The sequence below is a fragment of the Aphelocoma coerulescens genome, chromosome 4, assembly GCF_041296385.1.
Source record: "Aphelocoma coerulescens isolate FSJ_1873_10779 chromosome 4, UR_Acoe_1.0, whole genome shotgun sequence".
NCBI lineage: Eukaryota > Metazoa > Chordata > Aves > Passeriformes > Corvidae > Aphelocoma > Aphelocoma coerulescens.
The window spans coordinates 6,481,517-6,500,045 of record NC_091017.1 but is presented as its reverse complement, the minus strand read 5'-3'; the positions used below and the strand labels follow the sequence as shown (position 1 = coordinate 6,500,045).

General features: G+C 38.8%; 1 long non-coding RNA gene across 3 annotated transcripts; it reads left to right on the top strand.

Annotated features, from left to right (window-relative positions):
* The first annotated feature begins 1,528 nt into the window (after positions 1 to 1,528).
* Positions 1,529 to 6,189, top strand: LOC138108922 (uncharacterized). 3 transcript variants are annotated; one of them, XR_011150127.1, is made up of 6 exons: positions 1,529 to 1,791; positions 3,599 to 3,743; positions 4,582 to 4,697; positions 4,864 to 4,896; positions 5,374 to 5,480; positions 5,962 to 6,189. It is a non-coding gene; the product is annotated as an uncharacterized lncRNA (long non-coding RNA). The 3 variants fall into 3 exon arrangements; XR_011150126.1 differs by lacking the exon at positions 5,962 to 6,189 and adding an exon at positions 2,993 to 3,054 and having other exon boundaries at positions 5,374 to 5,787; XR_011150125.1 differs by lacking the exon at positions 5,962 to 6,189 and having other exon boundaries at positions 5,374 to 5,787.
* The last annotated feature ends 12,340 nt before the right edge of the window (positions 6,190 to 18,529 follow it).

Sequence of the window (18,529 nt, the reverse complement as noted above, 5' to 3'; positions counted from 1 at the left end):
ACACAGGCTGATTTTTGCAAGCTTTCTGATTCTTCAGCCCTGCAGCTTTCTGCTCCTCTGTCTAAGTAATGATGTGCTTGATTATTTAGTTAGTTGAGGCATTTGCTTTGTTATGATTTCATCTTTTGGACCAGAGGCAGCCTGAAGCAGCAAGGCAAAACAGCTTGTTATAATTTGACTGTTTTATCTCCCAGAGGAAGATAGTGTTGTCCATCATCAAAAATAAACGTACTGGACTTGTTCCAATCAAAAATATATCACTACTCCTGAATTAATGTTGAAAATTAATAACACAAACATTTTTTGCAGGAACACTTCTAGTGTCACAAGCAAAATTTGGTACCAGGGACATGAGGTAGATTAAAACCTGGAGTGTTTCAAAATAGTTTGCAGAGGCAATTAATGCAACAGTTAATTAAGCTTGTTTAATGAATAGTTCACAGGGCACACAGCATTGCAAGAAAAGAAAAGAAGCACTATTGCATTAAACTGTCTCAGGAGGTAGATCTTGATAAAGAACTTCTAGCTCTGGCACAGAAATAAAGGCTGAGGAATACAAACAAAGCCAAATGGAAGGGAGGGAGGTAGGGAGGTAGGGAGGTAGGGAGGTAGGGAGGTAGGGAGGTAGGGAGGTAGGGAGGTAGGGAGGTAGGGAGGTAGGAAGGAAGGAAGGAAGGAAGGAAGGAAGGAAGGAAGGAAGGAAGGAAGGAAGGAAGGAAGGAAGGAAGGAAGGAAGGATCTGTCCCAGAAGAACTGGGATTCAACACTAAAACTGGCAGTCTCTCTAAAGAAGAAAAAAATAAAGAAGAAATTATTAAGAGAGAACATTTGTGAAAAAGGAATAAAAACCAGGATTGTTGTAAAGGGGATTGATAAGTATTTGAAAGTCTGTATGAATGCAAGATGAATGATAAAAGGAACAAAGAGATTAAGGATACACGAAAAGTATTGGCATCATTAATGTAACTGGAACTGGGAAGGGAAGCAAAAAATGTGCTAGGGATAAATTGTATAAGACAACATATAGATCATGCAGAAGGGAAGAGATGGGAGAGAAGTTTTGGAAATAAATAAAACTGAGGATTATGGAAGGACATGTAAATTTGTTGGAAAAACATATGCGTGCTTAGAAACTCTGCTTAGCTTCAGTTCCCACTGTCTGTAAGGGTGGTTTTCCATTTTTTTTAATGTGTTTCTGGGACATCTAAATAGGATGGCTCAGAGAATGCTTTTCTCTGTAAAAGAGTTATCTCAGAAAAACTGCAGCCATCCTCACAAGTGCAGTGGTATTTGTGATCCAACATCCCTGTCCTCTGTGCCTGCTGAACTTCCCAGGCAGTTGTGGCAACTCCAGCTTATCAGAGGGCAGTTGAGTGACTCATAGAGTAGATCACTGACTGCTGAACTTTTTGGTAAGGAAAACACAAATGGGAAAAACCTGGAGGCCATCATGCATCCTGAGAGCTGAAGTCCAGCTGGGGCCTTTAACAGGATAAAAAGGACAAGGGTTTCTATCAGGGTGCTTCTGTGGTGTTTTTTCAGTATCCTGGTACCATACTTCTGTGATAATATTTCAGAATGAAAGTGGTTTCTTCTCAAGTAGTTAGTTTTTAGAAAATACTGGAGCAAGTATTCAAAATGACAGTTAAAGTTGCTTGGAACAAAATACAGATAAATCTATGAGAATGCAGTCACATCTAATTGTAAGGGACTGCTTCTTTTAGAAAGAATGTTGAAAGTTGGTAAAGTATAACTGACAGCTGAGCTGTGTTGAATCCTCCCCACTTCAAGGTAAAGTAACTCAGTTTCAAAGCTTTTAATTGAATCTGATTTTAAAGCAGAAAGGGGTGAAAGTTCCAGATGACATTCAAAGAGCTGGACCTGAATTGTCACTTGAGGATATATTAGTTTGGGTGGAACACCATGCAAAAGCATTTGGTGACATCGTTTTAAGTCTAAACTCTCCATCTAGTCCTTAGCTTCCTGTTCCAACTGAAACTCCCCTAATCCTGTCCCTTAGCCATGTCTTCAGACTTGGAGGAATTGTCCTGTATTGTGCTCCGAGTATTTACCTTCTGGGTCATCAGTGGTGCACAGACTTTCCCACTCTTTATTCCCCCTGTCTCTGCCCCCAGCCCCTGATGTGGCCTTGTCTCTTCTTCACACTCGGTTTTGTAACGTTTGCAGTTCTGCTGTTTCTGTTTGAGTAACTGAAATTTGGCTTTGTGGGGTTTTAAAATTTATGTTCATATTCCATGCCTGTGGCCTTGCACCCTCAGCTAGGCAGTGCAGTTTCCTCTTTGTCTGCAGTTGCAAAGGCTTCCACCAGGTCAGAGGTTAGTGGAATACTTGGTATTCATGTGGTATTTTTCTCAGTGTACTGAGGAATATGTAACATGCATCTTAAAAAAATCCAAAATTCTCTGATTGCTAAAGCTGCAACATTCATTGTAATACTTGACACTTATTATTTTTAACAGTGAAATAGGCATAATTGTGGTAGATGCTACGTCCTTTTGCCAAGACAAATGACAAACAACGTTCTCATCTTTTTCTCTCTCTCTCATTTTTTTTCCCTTTTGAGAAGCCATATTTAGTAAATTTTTTGAGCATTACATCTCAAATAAGGCTTTTACCTTTTATAGGTTTTAGCTTTTTTAGTTAGGCAGACTGTTTTCTAGGGGATTTCAGCTGCTAGAGAATGTTTCAGGTTTTAAGCATAACAAAACAAAGACATATTTTCTATATCTTGAGAATACTGTAACTCTCCAACAATCTTAAAATAATTGTTGCACCTCATATTTTCAAGTAACTGGCAGGAACAATAATCTTCTACAGCTTAGTACACTCTATTAAAAATGAGTAATATACATATTGATCATAATGCTTCTCTTAGCTGATGAGGCATCTCTTGGGGATGAAACCACAGCACCATATGGCTTTAATGTACTCAATATAGTTCTCCAAATAACCACTATAAATTATATTTCAGAATTATGCTGGGCAGCAATAGATTTAGTCTTCCAAACCGTCAATAATACATCATGACAGTAGGTAAGAAATTAATTATGCACAGGATGCAGTATTTAAATAATTAACAGCTAACCAATCTGTTTTGTAGCTGTGGTTTGTGACACTTGGAATTACACTAACTTTAACATTCTATGATAAAAATGGGTGCATAATGCACCCAGATAATTGAAACTGATACAGGAAGCAGAAAGCATTTCTCTAGCAATGTAGTTAATGTAATGCAATACAGTTTCCTCAAAAAGAATGAGATCCAGCATCTTATTGCAATTTTAAATGTAAATTTTAAATGGAAACATTCTTCTGAATATGAAAGTAGTTTATTGCCCAGTTCTGGCAAAGGGTGATGTAATAAATAGCTGAATTCAAATTTAAGGCAAAGCTAAAGGCACGGTGTGGTTTGCCAGGAGTATATTATACATTTTTTGTCAAATGTTTATTTGTCAACAAGTTAAATCATTAAAACAAATAAATTTCAATCCCTATCTGGAACAAAACCCACTCCATGAAATAAGCAGTATTACCTGTTAAACACTAACAGCAATATTGTTGTTTCTGACATTACCAGCTGGCAGAGACCACAGTGGCCTTTTAAAATCTAAACCCAGAGGGAATAATTCAGAGTCCAAGTCATCAAATTTGGAATATATGCCATATCTGGACTCAAAGATCAGCTCCTGGCAACACTAACTCTGCTCTTCCTTGTTCAGAAGGTAAGGAAACTGGGTAAGGAAACATGCAAACATCTGCCTCGTGATAAGAGATCCCATGGCATTTTCTTAGAGTAGAAGTTCAGCATTTTGATGAACAGACTGCTGGCCAAAATCTGCTCTCCTCCCACCTTTTTAACAGTCCTTTTTGTGCACATTTTCAGTATGGCTGGAGCTGATGCTGCAGATGCTGCATGCCAGGGCTGGCCTGAAAACAAAAAAATCAGGGGATTGTCCTGGTTTAGGGTGGGATAAGAGTCAGTTTTATTCCTAGTTCTGTGTTTTGGATTTAGCATGGGAATGGCATTGGTAACACATTGGTGTTTTGGTTGTTGGTAAGTCAAGGACTTTTCCCATGCTCTGCCAGCCAGCAGCTACACAAGGGCTTGGGAGGAAGCATAGCCAGGACAGATGACCTGAGCTGGTCAAAGGGCTATTCTGTAGGCTCTCCCATACCATAGATCATCACACTCTCTATGTAAACTGGGGAAGTTTGGTGGAAGTTGCTGATCAGTGCTTGGGGATGGGCTGGGCATCAGTCAGCAGGTGGTGAGTGATTGAATTGTGAATCGCTGTCTGCCTTGGGTTTTGTTCCTCTCTTTCTTTTTGTTATCTCCCTTTTCACTACTATTATTATGATTATTATTAACTCTATTGCAATTATTTAACTTGGCTTTTCTCAGTGGCTTTTGTTTTTTTCTGATTGCCCTCAGGGGAGGGGTGGGAGTGAGCAGGTGGCTGCATGGTACTTAGTTGCCAGCTGGGCTCAAACCACAACAGGGATAAAAATAAATGAAAAGAAAAGATGAAACTCATGCAGAAAGTTTTTTTTTCCTTTCAGGAATGTCACAGAGGCCTTTGCAGTTTTTCACAGGAAGTGCAAGAGTCACTGTGTTAGTATAATCACTAGCCCAGATAACCAGTATAATGATGCATTTGGAGCTGGGTTTTCACAAGGTGGGTAGCATCTGCAGTAGGCAGTCAGCTGTGCTTGGATTTTCTCTTCAGATCTTTTTAAACATTTTATTTGAATAACTATTTGGGGGGCTCAGAGAGAGAAAGTGCAACCAGTAGAGTTATGTTTCAGACATTACATAGGTTGTCAATCATCATTTTCTCGTAGGTGTAAGATTCAACTGTGGCTGCTCTCAAAAACGTGAGTCTCGAAAATTTGCTGAACTCAATCAAATAACAAGGTCTCCAAGGTCTTAGTAACTTGAATAGAAAATCTAATTGCATATAGATTTAAGAAGCAGAACAAGACACAGTCAATTTGGATTAAAGCATGCTATGGTTGCTTTCACAGGGATTTTAGTTGGATCTGTACATGATGGATGAGAAGGACTATGAGTCTCTGTCATAAAGGTTTAAGCAGAAGATGATTGTGGGGTTTCCTTTCCCAGTAGGCCCCTTCTCTTAGTGGAATTAAAAAGATGCAAACAAATGCAGGAATTTAAAGATGAATGTCCCACTTCTGCTTTTTAAATATTTCACAAATACAGTACACAACCCTTGCACAAGGCCTTTGTATCAGTGAAGAACTATAAAATAACATGTGACTAAACTCAGGTGTAAAGGGAAAGTTGTCTTTTTCCCTTCTCATTGCCATCCTTGTTGTAACTTTTTTCCTCAGACTATTCAGAGCCATAGCAGCAAAGAGTGGAAGCCCTCTGATGGTACTGGCAATGATTTAATTGTTTCTTTCTGAAGGCTGCCAATTTCTGCAATATTGAAATAGAGGTATTGGCTGCCCATCATTATTATGGAATAAACTTTGGAATTGCACCTTGAGGTGGAGAGGAAAACATGAATCCGTGTGAATCAATGAAGAGAATATAAGTTCCCCCCCACTTCTCCCACCCTGTGAATTTTATACCTCTAACATGATGTAAACCAAACCTGCACCTATTAATTTTCTGGCTCTTGCTTATGACAGCTTTTTAAAATATAAGATAATGTTTTAGAAATCCATATGCATGTGTATTGGGTGGTAGAATTGCATTAGAACAGAAATACAATGCTAAAAATAAATTATTCTTGTTCTACAGATGGTCACAATCAGTATTCTCCAACTTTACCCTCTCTAATGTTACAGTACTTGTTGTAGATGGGTATTTAAAGTAAGTTTATAGTGTATAAATTTCATGCATTTGATGCTATGATCTGCACTAGCTACCCTCATGGATAGTTTACTGTCTCTCCCTCCTGATATATCAAACAGATTGTGGAAGATTTGAGACATTCAAGACTTGCTTGGCAAACCCCTGGAAAATTGCAAGTTTTACTAGTTTAATGGTGTACAGACCTCTGTCTCCTCACCAACAAAACAATATTTTACAACATCCAGGATTCATGAGATCACACATACTTTCCCCAAAGCTGATGAATTACAGGTTACCTCTTTGAGTTAGAGACCAGAAGTGAAGAAGAGAACCAGATCCAAATGGCACAAAAGGTAAGAAGCAGTAAGCATTGGCAGTCATCACTTGGCAGGCGTAATGGTCAGCTGTGGCTGCTGTCAGGAAGGTGTGCCTCAAAGATTTGCTGAGCTCATGCAAATAACACTTCAAGGATTCAGCAAGTTGAAGCAGAGGTCTAGTTACACAGGTGTGAGGAAGTTGAGATAGAATCAGAGATGTTCACTTGAGTAAGTTTGGATTCAGGCATGCCACTGCTGCATTATCTGTTATCTGTGTTAGTGGGAAGAGCTGGACTACCTGAGTGTCTGTGCCACGGGCTGGGTGTAACTTACTTTTACTAATTTCTGTTCATTTTTTCATGTTAGGCTGCATGGTCAGAAAGGCTGTCAGTGTCCCACTCCTCATAAACTCTGTGTATGGGCTAGTGCTGTTTGTAGCATGCCATCCCCTCCTTGTCTCCCATCATCCACACCTTCTGGCCTACATTTCTCCCTTTCTTTCCATGGCAGCCAGGACAGGAAGGTCAGGGAGGTGATGCACCCTAGGTTTTCCCCTAGTACGAAGTCAGGAAATGGTTCTGGCTAGGTACTAATGATCATACATTAGTCATAGCCAAAGGAATCATCATTTTCTCACTCAAAGTGCTCCTTAAAAAGTTCCTTTTGTCCCATGGTAACAGCAATCTGAAGAACTATTAAGCAGCAAATGCACACAACCATGCACAAAACCAGGCTGAATGATCCCGTCCCACAGACTCCTGGTGCGTTCTGGCTCCTCAGAGTCTGGCTGATAGAACTTACAGCCCAGACTGTCTCTGTGCTTTTACAGTGAGGAGAACACTTTAAGGACTAATAAAGGATGAGCAAATGAATAATCCACGTATTGCAGTTACGTAGAGGACAAGTGTACTGAATAAAAGTCATTTTGGTAGTGTTTGGTATACAAATCCAAAATTCTCTCCCACCTTTTTCTCTTCATATATCTTCTTTTTTTTTTTTTTGCCTGAGGTACTGCTAATTGCCTCTTCTATGCAGGAACATCTACTGATTTAATTCAATCTACTGGTAACTGGCATTACACTTGGCACCAGAAATATGAATTTACTTAACAGCTATGTCATGGGAATCAATTACCAGCAGTTTTCAGAAGAGTGTCAAAAACTTATTTGCTATTCTTGACAATATGACCAAGTTTTAGGGTGTTTTCTATGTTTTCTTTATCCCTCTCTCCTTAATTTTTCTGTATATTTCACGGACTCATGCCAGTGGACATTCTGAGCTGCTGGCATTAATGATAACTATCATCACACTGAATTAGGCTGCGAATGCACAAAAACTTTCCAGTGTGAACAAAATGGGGCAATGTTTGAATAGGAATTTGTGGAATGCTATGGCACAGGGTTTTCCCAAAACAAGTAAAGAGCAAAAATTTCTCCCTAGCTATTTTTTTTTTTTTTTTTTTACATGACATATGAAATTAGGAGAGTAGAATTTGTGCTTGTAAATTACAGCAAGGCCCTGGGCACCCAGATCTAGCTTTGATATTGGCTCTAGTTTGACCAGGTGATTAGACTACATGAATTCCTGAGGACCCTTCCAGATTAAACTGCTCTAAGAATCACGAGTTACTCAGTTAGCTTCATGCATTACAATGTCCTCCAAAGATATTTGGTTACTATGCTCTTTGTGATTAAGAAACAAATCAAAAAGAAGTAACACAGGGTTTAAAAAAATAATTAATGTGATTCCAGCACACTATGCTATAATCTTTTTATTTAACACTAGACCATGAGTGAAATCACCTATTGAGTAGAACTTTGTCATTCCTTATTTCATGAGCTACTTCATGAAACTTAATAGAGAGGAAATGAAAGAAAATGCTGCATCCACTTCAAACTGCTAGGATGTTTGTTGTATTATAATTATCTACTATAAAATTTGGCTACATGGACTTCATTAGTTTTCAAAATACCATCGAGGGACTTTTAATAACCTCTAGGAGCTAGGATTCAAAGATTTGAGTTTCTTCTACAGCCTCAGTCCTGTTGTTGGCATCATGCAAGTGCCTTAGTTCAGTAGTAACTCAGACAGACAAGGACTACCAGCATGATTTCCTTCGGCACATGCAGTCAGTTTTCCTTGGAGGATCTCCTATTTAAATTCAGACTTGGCTCAGCACTGCTTAACTTGGGAGGTCTGACTGGCCTGTGAGGCAAAATGATGTGGCCACAAGCCGCTATATTTATTTGGGGTCCCTATATTTGGAGTCACCTTCTGTTAATCACATATGGTTCATTGGGCACTTCAAGAACATCAGCTGGCAGAGAAGTCATTTGAGGGCCTTCTTTATTAATTTGTTGCCTGTGAACTTCCACCTCCTCCCAAAAGTCCCTTGTCTTCTTGAGAGTGTTCTAAGTGATTTCAGGGAGCCAGACTGCCTATGGAAGGGGTGGATATGCATACTTTTTGGAGACAGTGATGGAATCATGCCTGCTGCAGTGGTCCCCAAGCAATTCTTTTGGTGACATTGCTCTGTATGAGTTCTGACATGTCTAAGTGTCAGTTTCTTGTATTAACCAGTGAAGCAGGCAATGTGCTATAAATTGTTGCTCATTGCTGTCAAGCATACAAGTGCTTTGGCTACTTGAAGTGAGATTTTTGCCCAGCAAGAAAGGTATTTAAAATTGTCATTCTGTGATTAATTTCATGAGGATTCACCTTCTATAAGTTCCTGCTGAAGAGAAGCCTTTTAGGCCATTGAATATGTGTTCTCAGTTAATGTCTACACATGCAGAACCGGTTAAGTACACAAAGAATTTCCTGGGCAAGTGTCAAATAAGTCTTTAAATGTAGAGATTAGTGTGAATTTAGTTTTTGGCCACTTAAAATTAGAAAGAACACTTGGATATTTGGCTGTGAACAAAAGACAAAAGAGAACTGGGATGTCTCTAGGATCTACAGGAGACTGGGTTGCTAGCCTTGTTTTTTTGTGATTCTCTTTTTTCCCTAAAGTCCACTTCCATTTATTACATGAAGCCCAAAGATGACAGTGATCATCTTTTTTGTGGCAAGCTTCAAAGAGAGGGCTTCAGGTGTTCTGGGGCAGATGCTGCAGCATTTGCAGGAAGAGAAGCTTTTCCGGGAAATGCGTGGGAAAGTTCACTGCTCTGAATGCAGGAAAGCTGTTCTGACATATGTTTCCTGAACCTTTAGGAGGAGTTAGCAAGAAAATGTGATAGGAGCAATCTTTCTCTTTCTCAAAAGGAGCTTATGGCTGAAGACCATGCTCACACATGTTGCATAATTTCTGGTTGGCTTTTCTTTGTGTGGTTATGTGCAAAACTGCTATGGCTGTGGGAGAAGTCTCTTGATTCTGAAAATCCACTCTGACAGTAATGATGAATAGTAAAGACCGCTGTGTTGCACTTTGCACGCTAATCAGTCTTTGTGTTCCTTTATATCTTGCACCATATGTACACTGTGACTTGGCTGGGATGGAAAACTGTAACTGGCAACACTTACCCTGATTGTTCTTAACATGATCAAACAGTAACATGGTTTGACAGAAATTTTATAAACCATCATGTCGTAAAACAAAACCGGCAGAAACTAGATTGAGCAAAGAAGGTGTGTTTAAAAAGAAAAAAGTTAATGAAAACCACATGAAACTGCCCCTCTGTGCAATTGTTGTACATTTTCAGTGTATGAAGGCAAATAAATACCAAAAACCTTTTGTACAGTCAATTTGAGTGTCTCAAAAGTAGTTCCTTTGAAAGTTAAGAAGCAAACTACAGCAAGTGCTCTATAAATCCCACTGTGAATCCACTGGTGGTAGTCAGGGAAGGATTTGTCAGGCAATATTTACCTTGCCCTTTCTCCTTTTATATCTCTAAGAACTGTCTCTTACACATCCTTGGCCTCTGCTTGTTTGGTCTTTTATATCAGCACATGTGAGTTACAACATGAAAAAAGGAAAGCTCTAAAAACTCAAGGGACCATGTGGTGAGATACGTGTCACCATTTTGTACTAAAGAGGACAGGATGTCATATTGGAAATGTTTTATTTGCAAAATGAATACCCACCCCCATCCTTAATAAATATTTAACCCCATGATAAAAAATGTAAATCATCAGAACCAGACAGTTCAGAGATTCAAGAAAACCTATGTTAGCAAAATCAGGCTTGCTGTGTTCCAGGTCTATGGAAGGAAAATAAGGAAAAGAAATGAGGAGAAAACACAAACATTCTGGCAAGCAAACCTGAATCATAAAAGGGACAAGATGAGGAAGTGTCTGTAATAAATCATGGTCCTAATAATACAAAAGGAATAATGAAAAAGTGTAAGTGCAGGTTTATAGGAATAAAATCAGATGCCCTAGCATAAGTCAGTTAATCAGGAAAACATACAGAAAAGGCATAAAGCAATGGTTCTATAAGTATAGCAGAAGTTAGTTGGAGGTAGTGGAAGTAACAAAAAAACAAGTCAGATCTAATATTTCTTGCAGATACTTATTGAAGGAATAAAATGGGATACAGAGTAGGGCAATAAGACCTTTTCCTTGACTTTATCAGCAAAGATCAGTGTGTCCCTATGGTTAATGCAGTGATATTAATGAGGAGCAAGAGAGGAAGAGCCAAAATGTCAGCCACATGTATGGATGATAACAAATGATGCAAAATATCTCTCACCTGGATTTCTGTGGATAGCTATGCATATAATTAAGATTTTGAATAAGCCATAATGAGAGACTATAGGATTTTACCCACTGGAGATTTTTCAGAGGATCAGTATGTATGAAGGACGAGCAAAATACACCTCATGATATTCCTGAGCTAAGGAAAGGGCTGGTTGAGTCCTTGACACTTCTGTGAGTCCATGGCCGTGAAAGATCACTTGGCACTTATATGCTTATGTTTCCCAAATTATACATGCAGTTCATGTCGTGCCTGTGTTGTTTATTTTTCCTGCTAATGTCTGCAGCAAATGTGGGTTGAGCTGTGGTCTCCATGACCTTTGGACTGCAGGGTCACAGGTGCACTGACCTGCAGGTAACCACTGACGGTGCTCTGAGCAGAACTAGCAGCTGTCATTCATTCCTGTGTCCTAAATTACCGTGCCATGAAAGTCAGATAAAAGCTGCAGGAAGTCTGCTTTGAAAACTGACATCTTACGAATGCTTTAAAATGAGTAGAATATTCATTCTCTGTTGGCTTTCATTCGTACCTCTGTTGTTCTTGATAACATGTCAAGTTTGCCTTTTTAATTTAAGTAGGCCAGCGGCTACATCTGGTGACATTAATTCACACTTTCTGACTCACATTTTCACCAAGTTACAAAGTCCAAAATCAACTGCTTACATGCTTTATTTATAAACACAAGCAAAATGAATTCTCTTTACATGTGCAAGTGTTTTATTTGTGTCTTTCCACTGGGCTTGGGCACTAACTTCTTGCTTACATTCATGTAATGAAATCAATTAATTCATTTCTAACTATTTCCCAAATAATTCCCTCTTTATCCTCTCAAAGCAATTAAGAAGCAAGCAAATATTTGCCATCAGTCTCTTTTGATATTTTTGGTTGACTTATCTGGTCAAACTTATTGATGTTTATTTCCTCCAGGATAATTGTTGAAGTTCCTATGTTAAATGATTTTTTTTCTGGCTAAATGCACTGAGTCCAGAATATGAAACTCTCATGTGGAAAGCTAAGCACAAGGTAAAATTTCAAAACTGCAAATAAGGAGATCAGAATAATTCTTAAACAGTTTTATCTGATGTCTCTTGTGGTAGGAGAGAGTCACTGATGCTGGAGAGGGCAGAGATGCTGCAAGAAACTTGTTTAAGCCAGCCTTCAAATCTGTGTGACTGAAGATCCTGAGTCATGAGGAGGAGCAGGTGAAAGGGGGAGGTGGGAGCAGGAAGGTCAGCAAGGATGAGCAGGGAGGATTGTAAGGCAAATACAGATCTAACAAGCTATAGTCAGTGTTTACTTTAACTGGCATTTTTAGCCTTGAATTATTATTATTTGGTTCAGCACTACTCCGAAATCAGTTGGGTGGTATGTGCGTGCATAATTTAAGAGCTTGGAAAACAATTTTTCACAGCATTTGTTTTGAATGACAATCTGTAAAGACAAACTCAGTGTAGTGTTGGCAAGACAGAAGGGATTTATGGGAACAGAAATGATTTAAGGGAATGTAGATGCAAATAGCAACAGGAAGGTCAAAGCTAATAAAGCTAACAGAGCTAGATAAAGAGAAAAGCTGAGATATTTGAATTGCTGTTATATGTATGTATACCCCACCAGTTTTAAAGTTTGTTAACTCAAATTGGCCTTGGTGCTGCCCACCTTGAGTTTCTGTGTGGAATTTACAAATACAAGCACCATGTTCCTTTGTCATGGTCCTTGAAGCACATGGCAGCACAAATGGCCATGGCAATCCTTTATCAGTTTTATGGCTTTTGTTTGTGGCTGCAAGCATGCAGCAGATACAGTAAAAACAGACACATCAAAACAAAACAGTGCAAAAAAAAAAAAAGCCCTGTTGAAATCCATGTGAACTTTGGGGAGAAACATGAATTCAAGCTAAACCAAATGTTTCAGTTTGCTCTGCTTCAAATAAATAAAATAACCCAGTGGGACTACATCCCTGTAGTGAGACACAAACTTTACCTGCCAGTGATTTGAGGCAGATGTAGGCTCAGCTGGCTTGGCTGCAGTATGATGTGAAAGAAACACAAGCTTTTCAGGGTTTTATAGCTGGAGTTTTGCTGAGTGCAGCTGCTCCCTCAGCATATTATTAACTCAAAAACATGTTCATTAAAAAAAAACCAAAAAAAAAAAAAAAAAGAAGAAAAAGATTCCTGGCGCTTCTTTATCATGCAGGGGATCTCTTGGGCTATTCTGAGGGGATGTGTTTGAAAATTGCTGTGGAGGATGTGATGCACTAAGATTAGTATAAACAAAATGGAATCTAAGTAATCGTAGTGAGTGTAAAAAGAAGACAAAATGGGAAATATTAGACTTGTATCCATCTGGAGGTTTCCTTAATAGGCACCCAGGAGCCTATCAGGGACTCACATCCATCACAAGAAACTTATTAAAAAAACTCATCACCCCTCTTCTCCCTTTATTTTATTCCTGTAGTGGCTGCATAGTTTCTAAAGAGATGAATAATACTGTGATGGAAATAGTTTTGTAGAATCACAGGATAATTGAATGTAAGGCTGGAAAGTGCCTGCTGAGGTCTCTCCTGCCCCAGTGGGAGAATCAAGTACGTCTGTGTCTCTTAACACATTTGTCTTCAGGGTTTCCAGTGATGGAGGGCCCATACTTTCCCTGGGCCTGCCTGATAGCTTTATTAGCCTCCCCCCAGTGAATAACTTATCTTTGCTGTTGAAGTTGAATTCCATACCTTTATGTCTGTCTACTCCTGGAACTCCAAATGGTTTAAGAGCTGTTCTTGTTTCTGTTACTTGAACACCACTGTCACCTTCGTCCTGTTTTCTCTTAATTAAGGAGCTTCAGGCTTTCCTTTCGCCCTCCCATGTCTTCTCATCTCCTTCCCCTTGTTGTATCACTTATTCTCATCCTCACCACCCCTTTTCAGACTGTCTAAATGGTGAACTTTGTTCCCAGTTTGGTGTTTCCAGGGCAGGCATCCAGAAGCCTCCTGGCACTGTCACAGGAAGGGCTCCATCTCCAGTCTTTCACAGGCAATATTGTAAAACACATCCCGATGTGATGCCTGCCTCTCTCCACAGAACACAGCTTTGATTTATGTTCAGTTTGTGATCCATGGCTCTTCTTAAAACCTTTCAACAGCTGCTGCTTAATCATTCTTCATTCTGGCTTTGTGCATACAGTTTTCCTGATCTAAGCGAAGCATTTTGCACCTGACTTTATTTGATGCTAAGCAACTTCTGTAATTGTCTAGGTTCATACTGGATTTTTATCATATCCCAACAGACTAACAGTTCCTTCCAATTTAATATTTTCTGAATGCTTAGGAAGATTTACTGGAAGTACAGGTTTCCTTCTGCCGAGGTTATACTAAATGCTTTACTAGACACTGACTGTTATGGACTGGAAAACATTTGGAAAATGCTATTTCAAGATGATTATTTGATTCAGCTCAAAAGTGTACTGCCTGGGACAAATTTGTAGGGAGGAAGGTGCTATACTGATAATATCAGTGGGTATGGGTTTGGAATTGGCTTTACCTCAAGAATCATATTCCAGACTGCTGTTGCAAAGTTTTCTAGGGCAAGGGGACATACATGTGTACTCTGTCTTAAGAGATCTGTGATGTGGAAAAGAAGTTTATGTGCTGCCTACTTGTTCTGTGTTTATTTCTTTGACAGAGAATAGAATAAGGATCTGGCCTTATTCTACTCTAATACATGAGCATGTAATGAAAAGAGTTGGAAAAAGTGTGATTTTACTGAACAATCATTCTTCTGAGAGAGCACTCTGAACATTATGGTACACTACAGCACATTGTACCATGCAGTGCCTTTCAAATTCAGATAAACTAAAGTATTATATGTTGTCAGAAAGCAAGCCTATTTTCTCTACTATTTCTACCATTTTTTAAAAAAAACCACCCCAGTCTGGCATAATTTACTAATTAAAAGACCCTAAACTGACAAAAACATCTTAAAATATTCCAGAATAGGTATTCTGGTAGCCTTTTACATGTCGCTCTTTTTGATGAAGACCATTGATTTCCCGATGGACTAATGAAGCACTCTTGGCATAATGTGTCTGTCTCTTGCAGCATTTTCTGTGGCAGTTTTCTCTACATCTGCTGGTAAGCTGAATATCACTTGGAAAAAGCAGTTGTCTCTGGAGTGCCCTTATTCTATGCCATAGGCAGGATAGGAAAGATGAGGTTTAGGGCTTCACTTTCTTTTAATTTTCCCAAGCAAGCTTGTCCTCCTTTTGTCCTGTCCATCATTTTTCTTCTAGGACTGTTCAGTGATATATTTTTCTGTCTCAAATGAGAAAATATCCTAAACATGAGCACTAAGCAGTCTTTGATGTTTCCTGGTGGCCCTTGACTGTTCTACCTTTATAAACACTCATGCATTTATCTGTTACTAGTGTACTGCATTAAAACTTACCAAATATGACATGCATGTTGTGTTGACACATTTTGTGCAAGCTACACATCCAAGGGTGTTTTACTGTGCTCTTACAAGAAGGGATAATAAAGTTAGAACAAATGTCATCCTGCTTTGGGGCTTTACAGTATACAGTTCAGCTGATTTCATTCAGTCTAACATAACCCACACTGTTCTCTCACATGAAACACCTATTTAGTACCAGAATCCACACACCTGCTTTCTAAACCAGCTTCATTCACTGTTTGATTTATTGATCCATTAAGTGGGTTTTCAGACCTAACAAATAGCCTCAGATAATCATTTCACTCCCTCTTTTCCTCTGGGACAGCAAAGGTCAGTTTCTGTTGTAAGCTCTTAACTCCAATCTGGAATTAGCTGGAGATCATTAGCACTCAATATAAATTCAGCAGCAAGCTTGGAATGAGCTGGTAGTCCAGCTGGGCTTAAACAGGACTTCCATCCTGAAAATGGAGGTACCTCCACCTCAGCTTTTTTTTGTGTCAGAATTATCTAATGCTATTTTTGCTGCTGTAACTTAGAGATATCCACATAATGTTGAGACTACTGGTTAGTTTTAGGGTTAAAAAAAAAAAAAGTGCCGCTGCCTCATGAAAGTCACCCATGGTGTAGTTTCACTTTCTTATATGCCCATACAGACATCAGTGGTACCTGTGCTTTGGAGGTGACTGATGAAATGAGACCCTCATCTTATCTTTCATGCTCTGAGGTTTGTTAGCATGAGAAACCACTAAATCAAAGGATAGAGTGGCAGATCCTCAGAAATCTGTAATTCATCTTAGTGACTCAGAAAAAGTTCTTGGCTTTTCCTGGCTAGCCATCTGAATTTTTCAGATAACAGCATTCCCTTCTGGTTATTTTTTTTCTTCCTGTCTACAAGCGATAGATATTAATCTAATGTTGCTTTCTAGGTATTCTGTTTACTTCATATAGTCCTATTTTCTGGGGAATACCCTCTGCTTATTGATCATCAGTGCTTTAAAATGCATTATTAAAATAAATTATTATTATTATCATCTTTATTAAAATAAAAATTATTTAAATGTAAGAAAAAAACAAACCAAAAACAAACTCTATAGCTCTAAATTTCCCTAAAACCTAAATTAATTAGTGGATCAATGCAATTTTAGGGCCCTAAAGGAAATGAAACAGTTGTTAAGCTGTTGCTGCCACCCAAGAGGGTGACATGCAGTCACCCATACAGGGTCTTCTCACAGGACACAAGAAAGGCTCACTGAAGGCAATTGGACAAGAGCAGTTCTCCCAGCCTCTGTTTTTTTGATTGCTTTCCTGTCTGTGAGAGAGATAAGAAAAAGATGAAATAAAAAAAGAACCTGATGTAGGAGTTGGTAAAGGGACAGGAGACAGCTCTTGGTCTAACATGGAGAAGGTGTCCCTGAGGAAACAGCTATTGGGAGTGTGTTTGGACTAAGAGAGGTTTGAAAAAGTGAGCAGAAAACTGTCTCTTTTTTCTTGATTTTACTTGTGCTCAAGGAAAGAACACCTTATACATTTCTGTAAATGAATTAGGCAGCATCAGAGAACACCTACCACTTTCCCTCTGGAATGGAAACAGCCTGTTCCAAAATGTTGTTCAGCTTTTCTGACAAGTTTTGTGTACAATACCTGGTACGTGTTCTCTCCTTCGCTTTCCCTGTAGTGTGATTGCTACCATAAACTCAGGGCTGCTGCAAAAGTAAATCCTACTCCAGGCAGACATTTCCTGTTGAAAGATGAAACCTTACATTTTAGCAGTGCTTTTACTTTGCTGACCCAAAAATAAGTGGCTCAGAGAACAGCTTAACCTTTTTTGATTATGGGGAGGGAAAAAGCGCGTACTTTGGGACAAAAATTTGTATTGTTCCTCAAAACTTCTAAAGACTTATGGGATTATCTGTATACCATTTGTAATGCCCAATGGTAACTTATTTTTTGTAAAAATTCCATTTTTTTTAATGCAAGTCAGCTTTTTCAGAATGCTGGCATCTGAACGAGGTGTAGAACTAGTAAATGGTTATTTGTTGTTTGCCATCATAATATTACAAGGTTTTGAGGATTTTAAAATTTCTTCTTGAATTTGAAAATGGCTTGGAAAAAAATGGAATGGAAAGGACTGAATTTTGAACTCAGAGGTGGTCTTGGACTGCAGTTTGTGTCAATTTAATTCCAAGATTTACCTGTAGATGGTATCTGCTGACTATTCCTCAAGTGTAATGAAATAAGAATCCATAAGAATAATCTCCTATTTGATTGCTCTGTCTTTCCCTGCTGGTCAGTACAGAAGGCTCAATGTGAGTATTTTATTTTATGGAAATTCTATTCTGCTTAATAGGAAAATGGAAGCTATTTAAAAATAGGTATTTTTTCCCAGTATAAGAAATGTTTCCTCTATATTGTCTGTTGATTTAGAGGCAATCCAAATACTGAAAAGTTTTGGCTACAATCTCTTTTTTAGCTGCAGTTTCTGTGAGGATTACTTAAGAGAACTGTCTGTGCTACATGTGCTGGCATAAATGTACATCTTTTGGCCTTCAGAGAAGAGTGGTGGCCCTCTCATGAAGGTTCTCAGTAACATGTATTTTGTAGTCTAGGTGAGAACCTAATCCTTGGGAATACAAACCAACCAGGAAAACACTGAGTACTAATATTCTTTTTATGTGAAACTCCTGTTTTTATTAATTAATAATGGGAAATAGAAATGCCTGGCAATGTTGGTCCTCAGAAGTAACTCTATGAAACTTCATAACCTGTTTCAGAGCATGAAGGTTAGCTGTGACTTTAGAGAGAAGTGGTGACAGGAGTAGGAATACAATGTCCAAACAAATAACTTTAATGGTGCATTTTTTTCAAGTCCTGCAGGATAGATGGATGACACAGCAAAGCACTGGGAGATGTGTCTTCAGAAGTGATGGGTAGACTTCTTCAAAGGCAGTTTCACAGATGCATCCCAGTTTAGAAGTTGTGACAATTTTACAGGTCAGAACACATATCTAGGGATATAAACCAGTGATATTTATGTGTGTCTATGACAGCCATAGGAACTGGTTAACTGGGGAGCATGCTCATACATGAAAACAATGTTTTATTCCTTCAGCAAGTATGAATTTTCCATCTTGGTGTTCCAGTAAGACAGACTAAGAAAGGGAAATTGTTTCACTGGCTGAGATCCTAAATATGGACAATTTCTTTGTAATCCTCCTTGAGAAACAACATGGCCCAA